This window comes from Dermacentor andersoni, chromosome 6 (genome assembly GCF_023375885.2).
Source record: "Dermacentor andersoni chromosome 6, qqDerAnde1_hic_scaffold, whole genome shotgun sequence".
In the NCBI taxonomy this organism is placed as follows: Eukaryota; Metazoa; Arthropoda; class Arachnida; order Ixodida; family Ixodidae; genus Dermacentor; species Dermacentor andersoni.
In genome coordinates this window covers 55362789-55372221 of record NC_092819.1, presented here as the reverse complement: position 1 = coordinate 55372221, position 9433 = coordinate 55362789, and the positions used below count along the sequence as shown (strand labels likewise).

Sequence of the window (9433 nt, the reverse complement as noted above, 5' to 3'; positions counted from 1 at the left end):
TTGCGGATTCCTTCAGGGGCAGACGTGGGCTTTCGGGTTGGTGCTTGCTGCTGTATTTGGTGCTTGAATATGGCCAGGAGCAGACGCCGCTTACGGGCGATTACGAGCAATATACACACATCATTTATTCAGAAGCTGACACTAAGCAAATATATACAACGCGAGTATCTCACTGCGCCGACAGGATGACTTCGCCGCAGCCGAATTCCGAACCCTGGACATGCGATGCGGGTATCTACATGGGCTTGCGGATGGCATTTTCTAATCCGTTGTAGCTCAGGCAGAATGAACAGCGACATAGAAGTGGCATGAGACAACACACAGCCCTCATACATCCGTATAATTTTAGCTTGGTGCTTTACTTTCTCTTAATGCAGCGCAGGATCGAAGGCTCTCCTCTCAATCTCACCACAGCCGCGCTCACACAAAGTAAAATCAGAGTAGAATAGCATATTCCAATGTTCTGGAATGAAAGTCATGGACAACTGATTGCCAGCCAGTTTACATATTAATACGGTGATGAGAGGGTATGAAACTCTAGCTATGCGTATTTCACAGCGAAGCTGTATATGGCTAGATTCCAGCGGATCGATGTCCGTAGACCAAAAGTCATGGGTCGATCTCGAAGATAGTGCAATACCGGGCCGACCCGCGGGGGAGATAAAGCAGACCAAGCACTCCGTCAGCTTGCAAAAGTAAGCTTAATATCTTGGGCCCAAACACAGCTTGTGCCAGATGTTCAGCTGATAGGAACAGATAGTACACTTTGACCCGCGTCGGCCATGTCTACAGTCGCACCGCCCTCTCTTTTGTCGGCGTTCCAAGCGCTTGCGTAACTCCTTTCCTTCCGCTCTCCCGTTGTGGCGGTCCCGTCGAAACGTCACGCGTGTCTAGTTTACTCCGGCTCCTTGGAGCGGCGATTCCATCGTCCGAGTGAATGTACATAAAAACCCGGGTAAATGTGTGCGTACCTATGCCTGTGTCGCCTCTGTGTCGTATGCTAAACAGCTTCGCTGGTCATCCATCTTTACAAAAGTGGAATGGCTCGTGTCCTTTCGGTGCTCGATCAGTGTACACATTGTGCCACTTACGTCCTGCGGTTCTTTCTGCACGCTACATAGAGCAACCTTCAAAGTAGCGCTGCTCAGTTCCTGTCTTTTCACAAATATTTTTCCCGCATTTGTGAGATTTGGCCTTGAGAACGTGGTGACAAAACGTTTTATCGATGGTCGCACGTGTGCCTTAACCAAAATGCCGTCCGCAGCCAAAGTCAGTTGTCACGAAATTGGATTTGTATTTGAATTTGTCAGCAGCCACGTTTTGCGAGAACGCTTCGCAATGTCTTTCGCACGCGGCAGCTATAGGAATCAAGGAGGTTGCCAGGGTTGCCAGGGTTGCCAGGCATGCACGTGACGAATGAATACCGTCGGCGATGAACAGCCGAATTCATCTGGAATACTATAATCGCCTTTAGGAATGATGTCCTTGATGACTTGTTGCAGCGAGAACATTTAGGTGGCGTTTGTTGTTTCGTCGCGCATAGCTGCGCAATTTCGCAAAGAACAGAGCCGGTAAATTAACGCATTCGTAGTCGCTTACGGAGTTTCCACAAGACTTTCGGTTGAGCCTTCAGGAGCAACACGTTACAATAGCCTATAAACTTACAGGACCCTATAGCTGGCACCAGTTTTGTGGGGAGTTGGAGTGTCTGACAACGAATTGTATTGTTAAGTGCGAAAAAAAAAACAAAAAGAAAGCCCACACATGAGTTCGACGCATGGTGCATGTTCTTTATACCTGAAAACATCAAGAATATGTACCCTACAGTATGCTATACTTCAAAATACTTCTTTTTCCTTGGCTAGCTGGACTCCCGAAAATGACTGACCGGAAGTTCTCTGGGGTCATGACCGCACTGCTGCCAAATCGCGGATGAAAAAGGTCTATAATAGGTGGACAGTGCATGCATCTTGGAGAGCTTTGGCAGCTCGCACGCAGAGAAGTGGTTCGCCCTCCACGCTCTGCAACTAGGTGGCGCTAGAGCGCGTGGCGAAAGAACCAATGAAAGCTATTCGGTTTTTAAAGAAAAGAAAAGCCCAACGTGTCCAACGGAATCTTGTGACGTAAGCTGCGAGGCCAGCTCTCCTCCCACTGGCTGCGGTGAGCGAAGGTGGGTCAGGAACACGCTCTTGGCACAGTTAAGCTACAGCGGCGATGACGGGGCCGGCGGAGGGTGGGTGGGGGGGGGGGGGGGGGCGAGGACACACATACTGCGTGACGAACGGCCGGGCGCGTCAGACGGCATCCGGATGACGACGCCGAACCGTGTCAACAGCCTGTATGTATATATAGCGTCTCTGGCGCGCTCGGCGCCAAGTGGGCCTCACTCGTGGGGCTTCCGGGGATGGCGCTCGTGTTGACGTGCCGTGTTTTTTGCCGACGCCCCTTTAAGCGCGCAGTCTCGCTGTAGAACAGTGCAACTGGTTGCAAGACACAGCGTGGCGCATATACGGCGGCCGATCAGGGCGCTGCCATTGATTAAGTTTCTGCTCTGAAGCGTGGAGTGCGAGAGAGAGAAGTTCGAAGATAGGAATGGCACAGATGTATCCCAAAACGACGTGAGCGTTGGAATATAGTTAGTGATCTTCAGAACTGAACATGTTCGGAGCGGAAGAGACATCACAAAGAAGTAAAATAAGAAGTGGCGCTCCGTTGTTGTCTGCCCTTCTTTTTTTTTCTGTTGTCGTTTTGTGGGTTCTTTCCCGCGCTCAACGTGTTTAGTTTTGTAGGACGGAGAGGTTGACGTCACGTAGACGCTCCTCCAGCCAGCTACTCAGCGCTGAGGGAAGAGGGGAAACAAGGATGGACAATGTGGGTGACAATTAGGACAGATGGAAGAGGCGAAGAAGAAAACGCATATATTTACTCAGAGCCTACATTCCAGACCCATACTGCTCAATAAAATCAAGCAAAGCCTCCTAAAACTTTATGCAGTCCCAACAGCCCATCATGTATATCGCCATCTGGCAATGGTCGGCTGTCAGGACGGGAGAGACTTTCAGCCGATCTCTCTCGATTTTGCATGTATTGAGGGCAGCCGCACAGTGCTTGGTCTTAATAGTCAGGCACATGCCACGAAGCTCACAGTCTGGATACACGAGGGGTCGCATGAAGTGCACATAAAGAGATAGGAAGAGAGGAAAGGCAAGGAGGTTAACGAGATTAGAGCTTCCGGCTTGCTGCTCTGAACTGGGATTTTGAAAAAAAGTGGCGATTGGAAAGAGCATGGAAAAGGAGAGATGAAAAAATGAAGGGAAAAAAATGAATATAGTATGGGCGTTTTCATTATGGCATTCACGCATTCCGGTGGATCGCAAGAAGCGCAGGAACGCTTGCGCGGCCTTGTGATGGGATAAGTCCAGTCGATGCTCTGGAATGATTTATTCCGACAGTTGTTGGCCGTCCAGCTGGTTGAGCATGGCGAGGAGTGATAACCTCTGTACAATGTACTGCGGGCGCTGGCACAGAAAATGACACGTCGTTTGGTCTTCACTGCGGTGGTACAAGATGTCGATGTCTATTGTCCCTAATGGGGACAGGTAGGCATGGCTGAATGCCACACCAAACCGTGCCCATATACACAAAAGATTGGCGTCTCATTGGAAAAGTCTTTCTTTAAGTGGAAGGCTTAAGGTAGCATCTAGTGAATATAGCCGGGCATGCGTAAATGTGGTTCACATTGAGACATATTGCATCGGCGCGCAACCATCTAGAGGTCCCTTGCAGCGTCTGTCCTAGAAAGCGAGATTGATAGGTGGTGTTCTCCTGTATGAACTGTAGGAGCCACTTCACCTGCACATCCGTTGCTAGTTATGCCACAGTGACTTGGTAGGCACATAAAAATGTATTTGTGTCATTTTCCAGTCAGGTGGCGTGTGGTTTCTGCATTTGAAACACCAGCTGTGTCGATCTCTACTCCCACCTTGAGTATTTTTCAGAAGGCTGGCGCTGTTAAGCTGAATTTTCGGTGGCAGCATCAATGACATCTTAGGAGGCATCCTTGTTTTTTTTTTTTTTTTTTTTCTGGTGGTTCCAGCTCCTAACTGTTGCTCCCTTAAACTTGGAAGCCATAAAAGAAGCATTCATGGGTGCGCAATCAATTAGCTTTCTGTTGACATTTCTGTTCTCGCATAGGAGTCCATTCCTGAAACCTAGAGCTTCAATACATCCAGTCGGCTTGATGCCATACTGCAGGCTGGTTGGTTGAAAAACTTTATTGATGTCCTGCAAGGCGCGCGTTAGCGCGCAGCGGGCGACTGCCACCCACGTGGTGGCCGTCAGGCCAAGCCTGTCGGCCGCTTTGCGGTGCTGCTAGACGGCCCAGAGTTGGTCGGCCAGCAGCGGGCTGCGGAGGGCCGCCTCCCATGCACTGTAAAAAAAAATCGGTCAAAATGACGGGAAATACCTTGGCAGCTCTATTTCCAAGCATTTGGCCGTTAAAATGATGCCACACCGTCATTTTCAAATGACGGTGTCTTTTCGTCATTTTGATGTTTTTCTCGTCAATCTGGAATACAACTGCACCGTCAATTTGATGACATTTGACCATCAAAATGACGGCAGAACATTATTTCTAAATGACAGTTTTCCATCATTTTGACGTCTTTCTTGTCAATCTGAAATACAACCGAACCGTCAATTTGATGACATTTGACCATCAAAGTGACAGCAGAACATCATTTCTGAATGACGGTTTTTGCATCATTTCGATGTTTTTCTTGTCAATGTGAAATACAACCAAACCGTCAATTGGACAGCACTTGACCGTAGCAGTTACAGCAAGCCGTCATTTCTAAAAGACAATGTTTTTTCCTGACTTCTATGTCTTTTTTATAAATTTCAAAATACAACCAAACCGTAATTATACCATTTGATTGTCTGTGATGGCAAGCTGTCAATTAACTGTTTTTATTACTTGGACTTTTGCAAATTTGAAATTTATATAACTGTCAGTACAGCGTTGGCCGTCAAGGTAATAGCAGGCTGTCATTTAAAAATGACGATGCCTTTAACCATTCGAAAATTTGGCTTGGCAACATGAAATGCAACTGTACTGTTAGTATGATGGCCCAACAACACAAGTGTCAACATAATTCTGTGTCAATATATTGTGTGGTCAACATGACCACATGACAGTCACTTGCAGTGGGCAGTACCTCATAAAACATGCAACAAAAGACAAAAACGTACATCTCTACTTGCACATTTATTCATAAATTAAAGTGCTTTCAGCAGGCTGAGTAACCTTGGCGCGATTCCGCCGGCCCTGCCTTTGCCGCGCCCTTTCGTTGGGTTGATCTGCCCAAGGTACCTGGAAACAAAATGAGGATAGAATAAATCCATGCTCCATAAACTGTGCCAATCACATACTCTGGCTACACACGTGAAATGCCATGAATGTGCGAACTGCACTGCCTTCTGCAACACACAGTATTATGAAATGAAAAGACAATTAAAATCATGTAGCAGCAAATGTGAGCACACTAATAGTGCGCTTAAATAGCTACATATACAGGCACTAATGATGGATGATGTACCTACATGTAACCATTATTATAACTCGTAAAAACAACCCACAATTGCACATATACCCGTAAAGGATTAATAGTAACAATAGGTGCTCATCATATACAGGGAACATGCACAGACTCTAGAAACCGTAACTATACAAGAGCATTTTGCTGCATTTCAGGGTTTCTTCTGTCAGCCGCATACATAGGTCAGTACTGATGTAACACCCCGATGTCCAGGTATAGGCTGCAATTGCAACATGGCAGTCGTGCGTAGATTTACGAACCTCAGTATCATGCTTCATCTTACCATTAAGAGAATGCTCATTCTAGTTTCTGTGCCCTTGGCTGCAAATAAGCGGAATTTCTTACTGAAATCTTCTGAGCAATCAACAAACCTGCCACGATGATGAATGTCTAATTTTTTTTTTTTTACACTGCAACTGTTGACACACAGGGTGGCCAACTTCTCAGGTGCCGCCATAGCAACCTTTATGATGGCTCTTTCACCTGTACATTTCAAGTACTCAGCAGTTCTGGGCAAATATGGGACCACAGTATAATGTTTTTTAAAGGCACTAATCACCCTGCCAGCCCCTAAAAGATCACCAGGTGAAAGGCGAAAGTGCCATGTAATGGTTGTGACAGTACCTGTGAAGCTGTCCTGCCTATGTGTCATGTCGCCAGTTTCAATGCAAAACGAAAAAAAAACTGACATTCATCATTGCAAAAGGTTTGTTGAGCGCCCAGAAGTTGAGGTAGTGAGCTCTATTTTCTTGGGGCTGATTGTACACAGGCTAGAGAGAGCACTGCATCAATGGTAACAAGGGAACCTGAGGTCTGTAAAAGTGCAGACAGGCATTAGGCAACTTAGTGCCACATGTGTGGACGCAACCCATAGTCAGGCACACTGTAATGTTGCACTAGGACATTAGCCAATGGACACGATACATAGCAGAGTGACTTAAAAGAACTGCATTTTCACTTCATTCTCGCTCCCATTTTTCCCGACGTCGGTAACAATAAAAGTACTGCACACATTACATTTAGCAATCATTGACAGTAGCACCTGAGCTATATGGTTCTTCGTCCTTGCGCCTTTCTTGCGGTAGCCAACCAACAAAACTATGCATAAAACTGAAAAGCGCTATCTAGATGCGCTCACAGGACACGTGACCAAGTTTAGGCATTGTAAACTGCCAAGCTGGTGCATTAGAAATGCGACAATGATCAAATCTGCAGTTTTGCAAGTCTTAGAATACCAGAACTGGGTGCAAATTAAAATCAAAACTTCAACCTTCACCTCGCAACCCTCTGACTCATTGCCAGAGCTAGCAAATGTGCAAGGCTTGTCAGCATGTACCACTGGCAAGCAGCACTATGTCAATAACCTTGCCATTCTACTTTCTAAAGACGGCCGTGATGGGCGAAACACCATACAGCTGTGCCACAAAACAACATGATGCCGTGCCAGTGAAGGAAGAAATGCACGAGAGGAATGTATGTGACATCTGAATTCCAGGGGAATAGGGCAGGACTGGTCACTTGCAGGCACTGGCTAAGGATGGCGAGTGCCATTCCTCAGGAAAAAGAAGCCTACTGCTCACGTTATTGTCTCGGTTTCCGATTACTTATCAAAAGCATCATCCACATTCACTCATTTACCTCTGCAAAAACTCCATGGTGAGGGGGCAGTCGGGAGGGTACGCCACGTCCGCAACAGGATCGAGCTGTCCTATCGCCACCGGACACCGACGTATGCTCCCCATAACTCGGTGTGCCAGGAAGCGAGGAGAGAAAAAAGAAAAGAAATAAAGAGCGTAAGAAATAACGCAGAAAAGGCTGATCTAAACAACAGTGCACGAAAAGTAGTCTGGTTTTATTGACGCATAATTTTACGAATCTGGTAGTCATAGCACATGTCTTAGCCTGAATAACAAATGAAAATGTAAAGAATGGTAATTACAACTACTTTTACTGCCTATTAAGCACATTCATCAGGTGTTCTGCATTTAAACAGCGACGCATAGCGCGCCAGAGCTCGACCAACTCGTTTTAGATCCTTGGCCCGCGTAGCAGTGATCGAAAGTCAGACTCGATCGGGATATATGTGCCTGCATGATAGGGGCACTAAAAACGACTTTCTTCTACTCTCTTCAATTAACGTGCGCCAATTCTCTTCGTACGCTTCAGTGTCCCTCACATGAAGATTTTTTTTTTTTTTTTTTTTACACGTGGGTGCAGGCAGCCCCTGAAAATCGCTGCACGTGGCTGAACCATGAGGCCGCGAGTCACGCGCGAAAGATCGCGGTTGTGTGGTTTCCGCTTTTCCGCTTTACGCAGAAGCACGTCTCTAAACGGCAGTCTCGCGCCCACGGCCGTCGGAGCGTGTAGTACATTACGCTTGAGAACTAGCGTGCTTCTCGTGAGCTATGTGCCTCACAGAACACGTGCTGCACGAACGAAGCATGTAAACAGACGAAGAAGCATATAAGCAGAACACACTACACTTACCTTAACACGCTGCAGTTGATTTTCGGCTGCAGCTCGATGCCCACACGTTCCTTGACTGCGTCTTCGCGGCCTTCCAACGCGCCACACACAAAAAGGCAAAAATGGCGAAAAAAGCCGACCGCACGCCCAGGCAGTAGCAGCGCGCACAAAGAAAAACGAGGGGACGGAACCAGCTTCCCCTGCGCAGGCAACAACCGGACGAGGAGGACTCCTTCCTTGAAGCAGCCGCGGGGGCCCGAAGCGCACGTGGAACGACGTCACAGATGACGTCCCCTACGCGCCAGCCAATAGAGTTTCTCGTTTTGTGTTGCGCTCTCCGTCTCTTTCTCCTCGCTCGCACGTTCACGGAGAAGTCGCCGTCTTTCGCGTTTGACAACGACGGCTCGTCAAAATAGATAAAAAGATGGCCGTCAAAATGACGGTTGCTTTTTACAGTGCACCTACCCGAGACAGTATAAGAGCTTTAGTGTACGTTGCCTTGAACTCCCAGAGCATGTGCGCTAGCGTGGCTACGTCCCCGCATGGGGGGAAAGCGTTGTTAGGGGATACCACTGGATAAATTGCGTGCAGAGTGCTGAGATTAGGGTACATCTCCGTCTGCAGTAGTCCGAGCGTAAGAGCCTGAGGCCTACTAGGTTTGTGGTGAGTACACTCTGCGCGCGAGGTGAAAATGCTACAGCTAAGATAGAAAACTAAGACAAAAAAAAATTGAGAACACACGTCTTCTCGTAAACGTGCGACAACGTTTCCGATCATGTATGACAACCTTGCGTGCAATGTATATTACAATCACGAACCAGCTAGCTAGGAGAAAGTTCTACAAAGACCGGGTTCACGAGCAATGCGCACGTTAAAGCCCTGTTCGTAGATATCACACTTGCAGCGTTGGCTCACGACTCAGGGAGATCTCTTGCGGATATTAAAATCGAAGGTTCGATGCCTTGCGGCGGTTGTTGCAGCGGTACCGATGAAAACGGAACGCGAAAACGCCGAAGAACTGAGATTTAGTTGTGTGTTAAAGAGCTTGAAATTGTGGAGTTAGGGGGTTCCAGCTCTGTGTCGTTGCCGTATTCTCTTGACATATATATATATATATATATATATATATATATATATATATATATATATATATATATATATATATATATATATATATATATAATTTGGCAGCTACCGCGTAAATTATTCAAAAAGGATATAACGCGAGATGCATGTGGGACTATATGAAATCGACTCAATGGCATTCACGCCTGAGCTTTCGAAATAAGGGACACAAATTTAAGCTAGACTGTTGTGACATCACAGGAAGACGAAACGCAGCCGTGAAGTGCGTTAACAATACCATAAGA

General features: G+C 46.9%; 1 long non-coding RNA gene and 1 pseudogene across 1 annotated transcript; both read right to left on the bottom strand.

Moving 5' to 3' along the window:
• Positions 1-606: 606 nt before the first annotated feature.
• On the bottom strand, positions 607-784 carry LOC126523109 (U2 spliceosomal RNA; annotated as a pseudogene).
• Positions 785-5247: 4463 nt separating this feature from the next.
• LOC129382399 (uncharacterized) lies at positions 5248-8521 on the bottom strand. Its single transcript, XR_008610464.2, has 2 exons — positions 7236-8521; positions 5248-5371 (listed from the first exon to the last, which is right to left on the bottom strand). It is a non-coding gene; the product is annotated as an uncharacterized lncRNA (long non-coding RNA).
• Positions 8522-9433: the final 912 nt, after the last annotated feature.